Source organism: Hyaena hyaena, unplaced genomic scaffold (assembly GCF_003009895.1).
Source record: "Hyaena hyaena isolate Hyena2069 unplaced genomic scaffold, ASM300989v1 scaffold_49, whole genome shotgun sequence".
NCBI lineage: Eukaryota > Metazoa > Chordata > Mammalia > Carnivora > Hyaenidae > Hyaena > Hyaena hyaena.
The window spans coordinates 1,575,524-1,593,402 of record NW_024080681.1 but is presented as its reverse complement, the minus strand read 5'-3'; positions in this window follow the sequence as shown (position 1 = coordinate 1,593,402).

The window sequence follows — 17,879 nt, the reverse complement described above, 5'->3', positions numbered from 1 at the left end:
CGGGATGAGCGTGGTGTGGTCCCAGCTTGGTCATGGGATGGAAAGGAAGGAAACAAATCAGTGGGGAAGTCTCCAGAACTCAGTGAATGAATATGAAAGAAGAAAAAGTGAATGAATACATTTTCAAGCCTGGATGGTAAGGAAATGGTAGTGTCGTCGCTGTAGAGGTTGAAACATGGAACAGGGTCAATCACAGAGCTTAAAATATACCAGGAATAATAGAAACAACTACAAAATCACATGAATTAAAAATGGGATGAAAAGAAGAAAACGGTGGGAAACGAGTGCAGCCAGAATAAGGCTGGAAAATACACATTCCACAAGGTGCTGTCTGTGTTTATAGGGGTCGCGGTTAATCTGATGGGGGAAGAGCCAACCCTGCAGACCCCTGACCCTAAGAAACTACCCCCGTCTCCTCCATCACTTTCCCTCCACAAATGGTTATGATGCCAGGCGTTGGCATGGATGCTGGAGGACAGAGCCAGCCAGGCACAGCTCCTACCCTTGTGAAGCTTCCAGTCTAACAGGACGACCCATCACAGGGGGCCGGCTGCTTTGCTATCTGACTATAACCCTTACCAGGCGTATACATCCAGTTTATGGAAGGATCATGCAGACCCTCTCCCACGCCCTCTTGTTGGTAGTCCAGAGTGACAGCCGACTAGCAACGCAGCATTGGGAAAAGCACGTTGCATGGAAGGATCAGAAAAGGGATCAGCAGCCCTCTCCCTTGAAGTCCCTTTACAGGAAGTTGTGTGTGTCTCTGGGTGAGTCACTTCACCTCGGTGGGCCTCCACCTCCTCCGTGGGACCACACAATGCGGGGCGGGGAGGAAACATCACGAGTGATCAGTTTCTTCGGTGGCTCTGAAGCGTCACGCCGCACACACGGCTCTAAACTACAAATAGTAACAAAGTGCCCGTAGGACACCAGTTATGTGTCATTTCTCACTCAGCTTTAAGGCCACCATGCAGGCCCTGACTCTCTAGGATAGGATTCCTGGGGATTCCAGGGAGGCCTCCTTGCCTGGAGGCGGGCCACACGTGCAGCCCTCAAGCTAGGTGCCAGGGGGACGCACACAGCTCTGGCTGTTCCCCAGGTTTCCGTCCTGCGTACTCGACACATTGTTCAGAGGCCTCGTGGGGCGGTTGCAAGGCCCGCGGTCTCTCACTGGGCTGCCGGTGCCGCCCAGAATGCCTCACACAGCCCCTGCTCCGCAGCGGAGCCGGCTGGGAGTGAGAGCATGGGAAAGTCCACTCCAGAACGGCATGAGCTCTCTTCTTAAGCACGTACATCATCTAATTCTCACTTGGTTATTGGCCAGATTAAAAGGAAGATCAGCTTGCCATGTCGCCTTTGATGTGAAACTGCTTAGATAATGTTTCCTTTGGCCATTTATCTATGTAGCAAGGAGGAACCTGAAACCAGCCCAGCCTGGGCCCCCTTCCTGCTGGAGCATGAGCGCCTCTTCATGGTTTCATGGTCTTTGAGCCTTACTTTTTTGGTTTGTTTCTCAAGAGCAGGGTCCCTGTCCTTCCTCTCCTCCTGAAATAGCTGTTATTACCAAGTGGGCTCGAGTTGCCAAATTTCTTTTATGATGCGGTTTCCCCAGTCTGCTTCAGAGATGTGCAGTAGGCTTCCTACTTTATACTATGAGCAGGTTGAAAAGTACTCCAACCCCAGTCGCTCCAGAGCTGCAAAGAACAGAGGCTCCTCCAGTCCCCATCCCATCTAGACCCAAACACAGTGATTCCAGGACTCTCGGAAGCCCTCTTCTAATTCCAAGCAGATACATCCAATTTATGGAAGGATTCATAACGTAGAACGTTTCCCAGTTCCTCTTGGTTGAGGGGGAGCTTTCAAAGATTCCCATGAGGGTAGCCACGTAGCAATGAACAAGAACCCATCGTGTCTCTAGTTTGCCAGAGCTTGGCAAACCCCTGGGAAGCGTTTGTTGGCTAAACAGCTGAGATCTCGGTCTCCATTTCCCAAGTTAGGTTCATTCATAAATAGCACGGAATTCGAGTAAAATTGGATACATTCCAGATGCCACTTGTGAATACAATTAGCTCATGCTCCCCAGTGGCCCTGCGGGAGGCATAATGGCCACAAACACTCTCGGAGTCTGGAGCAGTGTCCACTCCCAGCCCTTAACTGTGTGCTAAAAGAAATGCTGTGCCTTGCCAGGGAGAGGTGGGGACAGAAGCTTGTCAGACAAATGCTGGGGACCATGGGGGGGGGTGTGTGTACAGGGTGTCCATCCATCACATGACTACTCTTAAGTTCAGATCTGACACACTCAGAATCCAGGAATGGGAGTTAGTAACTGTTAGTAACAGTTAGGCTAGTAACATAAAGAGCTTCCCCAATGGGCAAAGCAGCAAAATTCTGAAGTGTTCCACTGCTCACCAGCTGTGTGCTTTGGCAAATTCATTGACTATCTAAACCCTCAGTTTCCCCACCTGGAAAATGGGGGTAATAAAATTAACCTACCTCACACAGTTAGCATGAGAGTGGAATAAGAAATGTGTATAAAATGCTTACTAATGTCCACTGTAAGAGCTTAAAAAAAAAAACGGTAGCGATGAATAAAGATGGATGTACAAATCTGTATTCAGGAGAGCTCCAGTCCCAGAGAGGTCGTAAATTTCACAGTCCCTTGGGTTTGCTCTAGCACATCCATGGCTTTGGGTTCCCGTGCGGAAGCCAGGCAGGACACCTGCACTTTAAGGTGTCCTATTTAAGGACACACTTTTTTTTTTTTTTTTTTTTTATTCCTAGGAGAGAGAGAGAGAGACAGCGTGAGCAGGGGAGGATCAGAGAGAGAGGGAGACACAGACTGAAACAGGCTCCAGGCTCCGAGCTGGCAGTCAGCACAGAGCCCGACGCGGGGCTCGAACCCATGAACCGTGAGATCATGACCCAAGCGAAAGTCGGACGCTTAACCGACTAAGCCACCCAGGCACCCCTAAGGACACACTTTAAGGTGGCCTTAAATAGTGGGCCTTGAGCCAGGCACTCTGGTGAATGCTGGAAGGTTGGCAGGATATAATCATTTAAAACCACATGTCTATGACCAGTATTCCACATGCCCTGTCACTGAGACCTAGAGACTGCGTCCCACAGAAGACGTGGTCCCGGTACCCATTTGTTTAAAAGAACAGGTAGCAAGTGGGGACAAGTTGGTGAAGGAGGCAAATACTAACTTAGAAGAGGCTTTTGCTGCCTCGTGCTAAGTTTTTGCTATGTTGAGGTTATTACTACAGCATCGTTGTATCACTGCTTCCAAACCCAAAGAACCTGGTGGGGTTTTCGCCTAGGTGTGCAGGAGGGAGTCCCCTGCCTGTCTGAATATTTAAACTGAAGCCCAGGTTCTCAGGAAGGCGATGGTAACACCTTTGGAAGAGTAGTAACATTGTGGGAAGGCATCGCCTCTCCGCAGAGCTACAAAATATGACTCTACCATTCCAGGCCCTTTCAGAGGAGTGGGGGCTGCTTTGGCCCAGAGGTTGAAAATGAGAACCCTTTCCCAAGCAGAGGCCTTGGTACAATCAGCTAAACCTAAAGAACCATAGAAAACAACGCTGAAAAATGCCCAGAACACTTTTTTCTGCCTGTCTGTTTCATTCCCACAAGAAACTGTTACTCTTCCAAACTAGTTACAAGGCTTGCCCACAAGAAGAATAGATAACCTTAAAAAGCCTAGGGGAAAATAAAACCACCCTGGAAACTCACTCAATCCCAAGAGCCATGATGACCCAGGATTCTGATTTGGCTTTTTTTTTTTTTTTTTCCATTTCCCGCTCAAAGATAACAAATAAACTAATGCGCAAAGCCACATACATATTGGAAACACTTGTCCTTTATGTTTTCCACTTACCCTCAGCGATATCAAGGACTTTATAACAAATTAGCTTGTCAGGAATTCTTTTCAGGAAACTAAACCACAGTTTTAGTCTTGTCTATTCAACACATTGTTCAGAAATGTTTTGATAACCTTTAAAGCCCTACTCTAGGAGAGAAGTTCCCATACCCTCCAATTAAATTCTTTCCTATTTTGAAGGTCATTAAGACTTTGGAAGATGTGCTTATACATGAGTTTAAATCACACTTCCATGTCCTCAGCCGAGGAAGGTCCTCACAGCCACCAAATTGTGCAGGGCCAGGGCTCTCCATGGTCAGGAAGGAGAGCCTGGGAGTGTTGGACACAGCCACTCATTGGTAGGTGGACCTCCATCTGCTGTGTGGATACCAAGGTGTGAACAGATCTGCAGAGGTGAGGGCAGAGGACTCATCCATGGAAAGGCTGCAAAAAACCGTGAAGTATGGGGTTGGTCCTCAATGCCCCAGCCTGCCAGATATGGTTCTCCCACCCTCATTAAAATCTGTTCACCGGGAACTGTTTTGCAAAGGGGCGGTGGTATTTTCTAGTGCCTGTTGTTGAAAATATAGATTTAGCCAGAAAAGGAAGATTTAGACAGGGTTATATAATGGGATTTTAAGAGTTAAAGGGGACCTTTGAGATTATTCAGTCCAATACCTTCATCTGACAGACGTAGAAAATGAGCCAGAAAGAGAAATGACCTCCACGTGGGGAACCTTTCAACCCAGGACTTCAGCCCGGTGCTTTTTCTCCTCTGCTACCTGGGATAGAATTTTTGGAAACTTGTTATACTGAATCCCCAGTACTACTTTACGGAAGTAAAACATAGCCATTAATTGCAAATGTTTCCAGAAGGGTTCAGGCAGCGTCTTTTAATAGAACCCATTAGCCCATTAGTACCCACTAAACACATCATCACTCAGTTTTCGAGATCAGCTTAAAGAAAGCAGAGTTTGAAGAGGGAGGGATCTGAGACGAGGAAAGTCTTTTTGTGCAGAGAAGTAGAATGGAGACAGAAACACACTGGGGGCCACAGCAGGGTGAGGGTGAAGGTGAGGGTGTCATGGTTTGGAGATCTGGCTTTCTTGCTGTTTCTGCTTCGAAACAACAGTATGACTTGGCCCCATCCCTGCCCCTCTCAAAGCTTAGCTTTCTTACCTGTAAAATATGGGTCGTGGGTGGGGAGAAGAGAGGCGGGGTCCTTGAACCTGGCATCAGAGTCACTTTGGAGAATTGGTTAAGAACACTGCCCCATTTCCTCTCTGGCTATTTTCATTCAATGGGACTGAGGTTTGGCCTGGAAATCTGTATATATGATTTGCCTTGTTTTCAATGTGAATTGCTTTAGTTATTACTGAACAGCTGTTTGCATGTGCTCGGTTTAAAACTCAAAAGCTAATTACAAAAAAAAAAAAAAAGGATTTGTGTATTGGAAGGTTTCCTTCCAAAGCCTGGTCCCCGGAGTCCCCAGCTCTCTTTCCAGAAGCACACCTCTTATTGGTTTCTTGGTATCTTTCCAAAGATGCCATGGACATTTTTAACTTGTAGCCCAAGTGACTGGTGCAGCTGGTCTCAAGACAGGCGTTGGGTGGCGGGCTCTGCTCTGTAGCCTCCTTCCCCCCAGATGAGGGAACCGAGGCTTAGAGACGGAAAAGCATCACGCCTCCTGGAGCAGTAGGGCAACGACAAGCCCTCGTACACGGCGCTCTGCCTTCTATGCTTGGCAGTTGCTGGGGTCCTTGCTCACAGCCACTGCTGTCAGGGACGGGAGGTCTCTGCTGCACCTTGTGTGGATGGGAGAGCTGGGTTCTCCCCGAGCATGGAGCCGGGCCAGGAAGGGCTTCTCCTGCACTAGAGCCCCAACTCCCAGCCGTGGCTTCCGGGCTGCTGGGAGAAGAGCGTGGGGACCCTGGCGCTGTCTCAGAGGGAGACTTGACAAGTAAGACCTGCCTCTCCCCGGTGCCCAGGCAGACTTGAGCCCCACCGTGGGTCCTGCCTCCTTTCCTCCTCTCCCCATCCTTTGTGGCACCCCGAATTTACACACAGGGATTGTTTTTCCTGAAGCTCACCTATTTCAGATCTGAAAAAGCTTCCCAGGAAAGGAGCTGGAAATTCTAGAGACGAAAGCATCTTCGTTCCTCATTCTTGAGTCAGTAATGGCCTTAAAGATCCCCCAGTAATGGTCCCAGCAACTGTCATTTCCACAGACTCCTGCCCTTGGCTAATAAATAACACAGGGAAGCTTCACCAGGGGTCTGTTTCTGAACAAATTATCTTTTCAACACTCGGATCAGCTTACTTCATGGCTTGGTTGTTTCCTGTTTCTCAGCATCCAATTCAGTTGGCCTGCCTCGGAGCTGGCCGCGAGTTGGGCTTTGTGTGCGAGCATGTGCGCGGAATCTTCAGAGGTCCTGAGGTCACGGTTCCTGCTCTGGAGCCCGCGGGGCAGCCCCCCGAGGCCGGAGGGCCCTGACTCGCAGGCCAGGCACCTGGGCTCTGGTCCCGGCTGTGTGCTGGCCCCCTGCCCTGGGCCGGCCTCCTCGCCGGCATCGCTCCACTTCTATCCCAGCACTACCCCCTATGAGGGGCCTGGCCAATCCTGTTTCATGGATGGCATTGAGATTGGAGGAAAAAATCACAAGCGGCAGCACAGGATCTGGAGTCCAGGCTCCTTCTAGGCCAGGGGGTGGAGCGTCTGTCGGGGTGATGGGCCCTCACCCGCCAGCCTCTGCCCGGCCGCACATCTCCATTACCGCTGTCCACCCTCTGCCGTCTCTGCCACCAGCCCCGACTGACCCGACAGCTATTGTTGACTGTCCCCTCTGGCACCTGCTCCCTCTGCCCAGAACCCAGCCCCGCTTCCCCGGCTTCCCTTTTCTTTCTGTCCTTCCTCGATACTTTCAGCAGGATGACTGCTCCCTGCTCACGAGCTAGGTGCTGTGCTAGGTGCTGGGAGCACCTCGAGGGTGGGAGAAGCTCGTCCTCTGAAGCCCACCTTCTAAGGTGGGAGACAGAGAAATAAATCACTCATGCTAATGTCATAGGATAAGCGCTGTGCCAGGAAGAAGAAAAGCCTCAGGGAGACGCAGAGGAGGGAAGTGGTCAAGTTTGATAAGGGGAGCAGGAGCGAGACAGAGTTTGGAGAGGGGTGGATTTTATAGAGAAGGTGACATGTGAGTTTTTTAAATACCTCCTTGCTTCCACACAGTATATTAAAAGCGTGAATAAAGGGCAGGGACCAGAGAGTGAGAACATTCTGCTTTATTATGTAGCCCATCAGGCATTTATATTTACTTGCTACATGGCACACAGTTAGAGGATTCAGAGGTGTGTCCAGAGCCCAGAATCTTACTTAGCCTCATACAGACTCCCTCTAGCACAGTAGCTTCTAGGGAGAAAAAAAAGAAAAGTGCAGATATAAGCAAGAAGAGAAAACCCAGAGTACCCGGGTCAGCCTCAAGAGGAAAACATCTGTCCGTCAGGCAAGGGTAGATCCTAAGTGTATATAAGCAAAGTAGAATGTGCCTGTAGAGCCTTGAAGACTGATTTGGAAAAGCAGGGGAAGGTGGGCCAGGAATGGATGACAGCAAAAAAAAAAAAAAAAAAAAAAAAAAATGATGGCTGCCTTCCTCTCCTCTGAAATGCTAATGGAACCTGTGAGGAGGTAGGTGGGCATGTTCTGGTGTTCTGGAAGAGAGGCTCTTGAAGAGAAACTCAATACCACTGTCTACTTGTCCTTTGCTCTGTGACCCTAAGACTTAGCTGGTTTTGATCAAGGCTTCTTAAGTGTGCCAGGCCAGCAAGTGCACTGAAAGCTGCAAGCTGCTTTTCTGGAACTCAGCAAGAGCGGTGAGCTGAGAGGAAGGGGAGAGTCCCTGCAGGTGGGATGCCCGCACACAGATCCCAGCCCAGGATCCGGGAGGGTAGGGGGTGCGCCAGTGGAAACACATTCCCAGGGACGCTAAAGAACACACGTTCCTCCCCGGCGGCAACACCAGGCAAGTAGAATTCGGCCTGCTACACTCAGAACCTTTCATTTCATCAAGAGCCCCCACAAGCCAGGCACTGCAGCGGGCTCTGGTGTAGCGCCAGATGAATAAGACTTGGCTTCGACCTTCAAAGCATTTGTGGTTGTGTTTATACTTCCAGGGCCTGCTTGCATATCGTCACACCAAATAGCATTAGTGGAAAAGAGGGGAACTTACTAGTTGAATTTAAAAGTTTAAATTTGTTGTGTTCTAAGAATGACCTGATATTTAAACAATGATCCTTGCATTTGGCCCCATGGAACTGTTTGAATAGATAAAGTCAAGAGCGATAGTAAGTCTGGGTCAGGACTCAGATAGGCAGGCTTCAAATCCTGGTGCTGCCATTTACGTGTGACTGGTGGCAAGATGCTTATGTTTTGCATCTCACGTTCTTCTCTGAAACTGTGGGAGAGAGTAACACATAATTACAAGGATTATTGTCAATGCATGTCAAAGCCTAGAACATAGAAAGCATTTAATAGGTGGGATCTAAAAAATATGCATCCAGCAGACTAGAAGACAATATTTGCAATATATGTGACAAAGTATTGGTATCCAGAATATATAAAGCGCCCTTAGAAAGCAATAAGAAAAAAGAAAGGCCAATAGAAAACTGGGCAAATAATATGAATAGTAATTCGCAGAAGAATAAACACAAAAAGCCCGTTCAGTCTGTATATTAAAAGATCCTCATTCTCACTAGTAATCGTGACAGTGCAGACTCACAATGATATGATGCCATCAATACTAGTTAAATATACTTTTGTGTAGCTCTACATAGAATAAACCCACTTGCTAACTCCTTTCCATGTACCAGGGTACATGTATTATGTTAAAAGTCTTCTATAGAAGAAGACTTAGGCTCATACCAAATGTCTATCAGTAGTTACCTGTGGGGAAGAAGTTGGCATAGGAATGGGGTTGTCAAACAGCACTTAGCTTTATCAGGAAAGTTTTCATTTCTTTTAAGAATGTGTTCATAGATTTGTTTAAATGGGTAAGTTAAATGAATACAAATGTAACATATATATAATTTATCTCAGCATAGAGCATGGTTGAGACTACTGGCTGAGAACGCACACAGCCCGGTGCACACCCAGCTCCACGGCTTTCTCTGTGTGGACTGAGCCAAGTCCTATAACCTCTCTTGCCTTAATTTCCTCATCCTTGATATAAACATACTAGTACTTGCCAAGGGCAGCTGTGAGGATAGATGAGCCGACAGAGTGGCATGCAGAAAGGGTCAGTAATGTAGCTTTTACTATTATTACCCTCCTTCCTATAACAGCTCAGCAAAAGCCATCCCACAGTCAAGTTGGGAAGGTCCACATTTAGCCCAAAGTCTTTCTACAGATAAGGAAACTAAGACCAGATTCAATGGCTTGTCCAAGCTCACAGTTAGTGAGCTTTACACTGGTTCCCAAGATTTAGTGGTCTAATAATACAAAATCAAATTCTCCAAGTCATAAAAACACTCAGACTCAGCTTCATTTCTGGGCCTCTAAAATGTGAATGTCTCTTTCTTTACACACATATCACCAGGCTTTCTTAGGAAAAGTACAACTCCAGTAAAAGCTTAACTCATGGCATGACTATTTTGCTTGTGGGCAGAGGCAAATGGTGATTATGGTGATTTTCTTGTTCCCAGTCAAAGGAAATAAATCACTCACAACCAACATTTGCATTTCAGAGCACTTTCATTTGTTATCTTATTTGGTCCCCAAGACTTTGTGAGGCAGGTATCATCATTATCCCCAAATTACAGAGTGGGAGGCTAAGACTCAGAGTTTAAGCAGTATGCCTAAGGGTTTTAGAGAGGACTTAACTTTCTACTAAATTAAGTGGCAACTTTAAAATTAACTTAAAAAAATAAAAAATGAAACAATGAAAAAGGTTTCTTTTTCATTTTCTTTTTTAAAGTTTATTTATTTATTTTGAGAGAACCAGAGACAGCGTGAGCAGGAGAGGGGCAGAGAGAGACACAGAATCCCAAGCAGGCTCTGTACTGTTAGCACAGAGCCCAAGGTGGGGCTCAAACTCACAAAACCATGAGATCATGACCTGAGCCAAAACCAAGAGCCAGACACTTAACCAGCTGAGTGACCCGGGTGCCCCAAAAACAATGAAAAAGTTGGGAATGTTGTTTTTGTTTTTGTGGAATTGGGACAGAGACAGGTTAAAATGTCTGTTCTGAGAACATACATTTGTGTAGTAACTGCATGCATCTCAGATATTCTCTGGCAGAACCATTTTCAAGTACCTTATTGACAGAGTATGCATCCTGATGCTTATTTCAAAGAATAGTTACCATCCCTTTATTTAAATGTTTATTTATTTTTGAGGGAGAGAGACAGAGAGAGACAGAGCACAAGTGGGTGGGCGGTGGGGAGAGGAAGAGGGACACACAGAATCCGAAGCAGGCTCCAGGCTCTGAGCTAGCTGTCAGCACAGAGCCCGACATGGACCTGGAACCCACGAACCGTAATATCATGACCTGAGTGGAAGGTGCATACTCAACTGATGAGTCACCCAGTTACCATTCCTATAGAAAAATGTTTCTACTCAAGATATATTAAAGGTCCAAAGTATCATTATGAAACAATAATCACGGTTTCTAACTGTTTTAACTTTATATTAGCTTGGGGTGGCAAATAGATATAACTTGATACAGAGAACCAAGTAACCTTTTAAGAAAAGTTTCAAAAACTCATCCAAACACAGGGTGAACTATGTGAGGGGCTCCCCATTCACAGGGTGTCATCTGTAGATAGGTCCAGAAGTATCTGGAGAGGACATAGAAGAAAATACTCCTCTCTATGGGAGTTAGTGCTTATCGCCTCCAGCTAGAAACCTCTGGAAACAAAGATGTTCAGCTTTCAAATGCAGAGATGTGTTGGCTCTGCATCCAGTCAGACCCACTGTCCGTCCAAGACTTTGTGTGGATAGAGCCTAGAGCTTAACTCTAATCCACAAAGTTAATCAAGGGAGGCTTATCAGAGTGGGATAGGCATGTCCAGGGTGACACAAACTACTGATAGAAATGAGAAGAAGGAAAAGGGGCAGAAGACAAAGGAGAAGCTTCTGAGTGGAAAGTTGTCTGGAAGAAAAAGCTGCCTGGGCTTTTCTGAGGTAAGGGCTGGGCTCGGGAGGAGAGTCCTGTGGGAAAAGGGAAACCCTATCTCCTGGGAAGGGGTACTGTGCAGGCTGGAGAACATTTTAATGAACCTCTACCTTTGGGTAGACAGGTGGTAAAGTGCAAAATGCAAACAGTGCAACAAAGAAATGCAAATGGGCTTTCTGTTTGCCTGGCGGAGCCCACCCAGGAAGCACCCCAGCCCAGGATGCGGCCCTGAAGGTGATAGATGAAGCCCTGGCCTCTCTGCCCCGCCTGCTCTCAGACACTCACTGCCTCCTGGAGGACTTTGGGCGACCAGATTCTCACAATAACATTTGAGCATTTTTGTGTTTCTGGTACAGATCTACCATCTTTTAAATGCAGCTGGGGGGCACCTGGGTGGCTCAGTCGGTTGGATGTCCGACCTTGGCTCAGGTCATGATCTCACGATTCATTAGTTTGAGCCCCGCATCAGGCTCTGTGCTGACAGCTCAGAGCCTGAAGCCTGCTTTGGATTCTGTGTCTCCCTCTCTGCTCCTCACCTGCTCATACTCTCTCTGTCTCAAAAATAAACAAACATTAAAAAATTTTTTTAATGCAGTTGGGAGTCTGTGGTGGGGCATATCTTCCTTTTACAGCATCTGAGTGTCTCTAGCAGCAGTTGACCACACTCACCGGTATACAGGGTTTACTTTCAACATCTCTCCCCTAACTCGGGGCTTGTTGATGAGGCCAGTGGATGTCAGGGAATAGCTCTTTGTATGCAAAAAGGTTTTTGAAACTCCCCACCATACGAAAGAACTCAGATACATTTGTAAAAATAACCAGTGAGGGCCACCAATAAGAACTCATATTTTGAAATCTTGTGTGCGAAGTGAATTCCCTTTGGGGATGGAGTTGTTGTCACGGCTTGGACCCCCAATGCCAGGATAATGTCTGCCCATCAGAGCAACCGCTAAGAAGGAAGAGGAAAGAATATAGAACCGCGGCTTTGAAGAAAATTGTACTCATGCAGCCACTGAAAGAAACTCAGTTCCTTAGAAAATAGGAAATGCGCTGTTAGCAGAATGCGTACCAAATTAGCAGTGAAAGGAAACTCAGATGCCAAGGCTATCCGTTGGTAGCAGGCTGTACTGCAAATGTCCCCAGTATGAGGTGAAGTGGGGAGAAGTGTGAGGGAGGCCTCCGGCTACCCACACGTGGTGAGATTCACTCAACACACTTCGGCTTCAGATATCTGGCATGGCAGTGGGGGTGAGGGGGCAAACCATCAGAAAGAAAGAGGGGAAGGGTAGGAAGGAAGGGAGAGGGAAACGAGAAAGACGGTGACTGCCTACACTCCATGACAGCCACTTTGGGCGGGAGTCCACGGGGTCTCCTCAGCGTGGAAAGAGGACCATGTGCGGCTCTCCGATCTGAAGGACCAGCGGAGAACAAGGTGGTGACCGGGTGGAGGGAGCGAATCCTCACAGGCGCTGTTCTTGACATCTACCAAAGAGAAGGATGGAGCACGTGCTGGCCGTTCAGATACTTTTTTTGCCTTAAACAAGGTACAGGAAAAGGGCTTCTTTTAAAATTTGCCGATTTCTCCAGACTGGGGAGAAATGGGAGATCCTGAAACTAGACTATACAAAGGCAGAGTTAATTGTCAGCATTAAGGAAACACAGGTAAGCAGCACAATTGTTTCCTTTGGTAGAGAGGCCTTAAGCTGTCACTCCAGGGTTAACCGTTCACGGTTGAAAAGGAAGGGCCGCCACCGAGCGCGTTAGCATGATCCCAGTTTTCAGAGCCAGCACGGCCACTGGCACCTGTGGTGTGAGACAGGACACAGCCGCTCGGGGCTCTGGTACCTCGTCTGAGGTTCAGACTGGATAAGGGCCTTGCTAAGGTTCGTTTCACCTTGAAGAACAATGCTTCTCGGATTTGACTCTAAACAGCTCTAGATATACTAAATATCTGGGTTAAGGGTGAAGCTTGTAAAATTTGTTAAGGTTTTGAAATGATCTCTACTACTAGAGTAAGTCTCCTCAACACTTGGATTCATGCTACTTCAAATTCTATCATTGTCCTTCTTCTGGAGAGATGCATTTCATTATAAAAAATCAAGGGACTATTAAAAAGTAGTAAAGGGGTGCCTGGGTGGCTCAGTCGGTTAAGCATCCGACTTCAGCTCAGGTCATGATCTCATGGTTCATGAGTTCAAGCCCTGAGTGAGGCTCTGTGCTGACAGCTCAGAAGCTGGAGTCTGCTTCAGATTCTGTGTCTCCCTCTCTCTCTGACCCTCCCCCACTCACGCTCTTTTCTCTCTCAGATATGAATAAACATTAAGAAAATTTTAAGCAAAAATACAAATCTCTGTCTACCCATTCCAACTTATCGCTACAAGAGAGATGAACATAAAGATTAAGCTATCATTTTTCCAAAATTAAATTACTTTCTCTGCCTAAATGGGAATAGTACATTCAGTCAGAACGATTTTTTTTAATTGTTTTTTTCCCATTTGTGTGGATAATTTAAGTATTTAAAATATTCCTTAAAATCTGTTATACATATCCGATGAGAAAGAAGGACTTCAAAATGCTTCATGATTCCTTCTGAAGGAGATGATTTGATGTCCAGTGGTCACCTGTTGCCATGGACATGAGCTATACTCCAATAACTTGCTATGTTTCTGCATCATCCAACTTTCAGTATAAAAGGGTCCAGCCCTTACTGGGTGTTCTATAGTAACTGCACCCCCATTCATCCCTGGGGAGCTTCCCCAGTGAGTTTATCCATCAGTCAGGCTCTGACCTGCAGCTTGGAGAACAGGCTGAGGTCTCTGGTTTCTGCTGACCTCGTAGCATTTAGACGCATGGGCTAGATCTGTACCAGATGAAAAGAGTCTAGCTTGAAAGCCTCGATCCTTCCCACCCTGATCTGAGAAAAACTTCAGGATTCGTGAGAGCAGAGGCTGCTGAGGAGTGGTTTTACTTAGGCCATTCCAGTTCTCTTGCACAACAGAAAAACTCCGGAGTAATCTGTGACAAATCGCTTACATATGAAGAGGCTGTCGACTGAACCATGAACACCAGACTTCAGCTCTCTGAGTGGCAAACACATTTTCACTGAGCCTGTGACTCTCGCCATGGAACCCCAGAGTGCAGGGCATTGCCACACACCTTCTAGGTCCCCGGACAGAGCTGCCACTTAAAGAATTATGAAGGTGCGACCTCAAGTTATACCTATGCAAGGTAAGGGATGGAGTGAGAGTGGACCCCAGACCCAACTTTGTGGCAGAATCAGTCGGGGCTTTGCAAAATACAGTCTTCCAGGCTCTCCCCATGCCTATCAAACCACGATGGATCTGGGTGGGGTCTGGGAATTTTTGAAAATCTCCTTTCAAGATTCATATGTCACCTACCCTATACTAATCCTGAGCTTAGGGTTTGGGAATCACTGAGCCAGATAACTATTCCTAGTATAGTAACTTCCCGGAAAACAAATTGGTTTTGTCTAGAATTCTGGAGAAGTCCAAGAAATATTTCTAAAGAGCAGCTTTCTGGGGAAGTCATTCATTTTAACTTGGCTCAAGTTGTCACTGTTGCTTTTAACCACACACGGCTTAATTTGCATTTGTAATCAGATGAGTAAAAATTAGAAGTTAAATCTATTTCTATTTTTTGATGATTTTATATGCTGGTTGGTGGAGAAAATTCATATATATATACATATATATATACATACATACATATATGTATCAATGAATATCAACTAGAACAATGAAAATGTCTATGACATTTTGGCTTTGGGTCTGTGCACTTAATACAGTGTATCCCCAAAATAGCTGTGGTTAACCCACTGAACTGGAATAGGTTTTCATGAAAAAATAACAGAATATGCCTCAGCTTGCAGAGTTTATATTGTTTCTTTTTAATGGAAAGAATAGCTCTGAATCTCACTCCTTGGGATAACACAGTGTTGTCAACGACATTCCATTCCTTTTTGTTAAACCAATGAAAAGAGCAGAATAAGGGAGGTGTGGGGTTCATTTCCCTGGGTTAATTTTCTGGCAGAGATTTTGTTCAAATCTTGCACTGAACCAGACTCTTTTCTAAGACTCTTCAGAGTTCAATGAAAGTGTTTGTTGGGACATAAACATCACATTTTGAAAAAGCATTTTTTGCTTGCATGCTTTAAGATATTTTACATACCACCCACTTCCTCAACTCAGAAAGAATCAGAAATAGCCATACCACATCATGAAGCATGAATACAATGTCTACAGTTGCTGGAAAACTCACGAAAATTTGTAGGAGAACACAGCCAGTGAACTGAGTAAAGAGAAGAGGAAGAGCCAACCATCTTGCACAAACTTAAGCCCAGGTTTAGAGGTTCATTCATCCTTTTGGACAACTTCTCCCAAGTACTTTCTGTTTCCAAGACAGGGGATTGATAGAGACTAATAAATAGCTCCCACAGCTAAGAAACCCTCTCGAAGAATGACTGGTGTTGAACGATTACAATACTTTTGGGTAATTCAAGCACAGTGCCATCAGAATACACAGAAGGACAATTCATGAGTTGGAACTTGCAAGGTGCATAGGAGGTTGCTGGATAAGGAAAGGAAGCACATCCTTCCCACTTTATGAATCTTAAAAGCACAGAGGAAACATCATGCACGGGCAGTGGCCAGTGGTTCAGTGCGTCTGGAATCCAGAACTACGAGGTCTCATTTGCCTGAGTCCGTAGACCCTAGCAGGGTCTGGGTCGTAAGGGAATTAGGGTTAGGGACTCCTGCTCAGAATTTAGATTTTATTTTTCAAGGGGGTGGTGTGGCCCTTGAAGGGTAAGATTTCTGATGGCAGAATGGAAGCAGAAAATAAGATTCGAAGCACGGAGAGCACGTAGAAAGCTAAGAAAAGTCAAGGTGAGTGGCGATGGTCACCAGAACCAAAACAATGACAGAAAAGAAGGAGAGAAGTCGGATCTAAGAGTTGTTTGGGGAATGCACTTGACAGAACTCGGTTAGATGTGGATGACCAAATGGACTTCAAGCAAGGAGGTAAGAGGGAAAATAACTGATCCAGAGTTGATTCTTAAACATCTTGTGTTCTCTTTCCTGGCCACTATGGGGTCCTTGTTTTCTTAGACTCCTTTCCTCTTTTCTTGTTCCTACTTTTTTTACACTCACTCATTAAGAATTGAAATACCACCACCACCACCATCACATGGGCCCCCATCACCAAAAACTATCCTGCAAATTACACCACAAACAGACCACAAACAGAAGCTTGTGAGGCAGTGAGTCCCTGGTGCTCATCATTTCTCAGCCATAAAACAAAAGCAAAAACATTTGCATGCTGCTTCGCAGTGCTGTTCTTTTCACTGCTGTGCTTCATTCCAGTCTCATAACCACACTCGGAGGAAAGACAAATGTTGCTGTTTCCATTGCAGGGAGAAAGAAACTGAGGCTCAGTGCACAGACCCCTCTTGGGGAAGCTGTGTGGAGCAGTCTAGGAAGGTCCTCCCAGCGATCCCAGACTGGTCTCCTACTGCCTCTGTGATGTTAGACCCACGACAGGTGCCCTAAGTCTCAGTTTCCTTCTCTGAAGATGGGGACCACAAAAGGACCTTCCTCCCGGGATCAGTGCACAGGCTCCAGGAAGCAATGCACCGAAAGCGCTTGGCCCAGACCTGGCGAAGTCCTAGTAAGCGTTAGCTTTTGCTTCACAGTTCTTTAGCTCCAGAGACTCTCTGCCTCAGCTCTCCTCTACTACAGAGTCCCGACTCCTGGAAGAGAAGACACTTTTTCAGAAACCTGAAGTCTGCCACTTGAGGGATTGCTGCTTGCCAGCTAAAGAAAAATGCCAAAAAAAGAAATAGGACTATTTCCCTGGGCCTGGCGTGTCACCCAATAGCCACAACTCCTGCCCGGAAGTGACTCCAAGCGCAAAACAGATAGTGTTGTCAATGGAGGGATGTTAATTTTTCAGGACCACCCTCAGGCCCCAAGAGAGCTTCCTGTAACTGCAGGAAGAGAAGGTTTGATAGAATGAAAGTCAACATGTCTATGTGTCTTACAAGAGGACCAACTACCAGGCTTGGGTGGGGCGTTTGACTTGCCCTGCATGGCAGCTTCAGAAGGAGCCCCAGTCAGAGTCATCAGGGCGTTTCTGAGATCCCGGCAAAACCGGTGTCTGCATGAGCGATGAGGCCAAGGGGCAAGTAGTGGATCCTCCTTACGTCCACTTAATGGCTTGAAGCCTTTCTTAAAGGAACGCTTGTTTCCGGTTCCGACATCAGGATCTGCTTCCACCTCGTTTGACTTTTCTAACACAGTTTACTCCACTGCTAACGATCCATAATGCACAACGTGAAGACGGTGGGGAGGGGGAGGGGCATGAGAACGTTGCCCTGTTACTTAGGGGCACGATGGGGGAAGGATATCTAAGGAAAACAATTCACGGAGAAAGGAAGAGGACTTCCATTCTGCTGGGTGGAATAAATGTTTGACTGAGCACCATTCTGTCCAGCTGGGGAAAGGCCAAGACTAATTTAACCTTTGGTCAAATGGTTGGGAGTTAGCTAGTTTCCTTTTTCCTCTTACATCACTCCTAGAGATTCAGACAAAAATAACATGGTCCCGATTACATGACATTATGGGCTCTGAAAATACACCAGGGAGGATAGTGTTGAAACCCCTCAGAGACAAATTAATCCTAGCAAAGCAACAGCTGTAAGATTGATACAAACAGAAGAAACAACAGCATATTGGTTCCAGGCTTGTTTAAGATTTGATCTTAATCCAAACAATTTTTTTTTTTTAAAAAAGGGTTAAAAGCACTAATTTGGGAGCGTTTCTGTTACTTT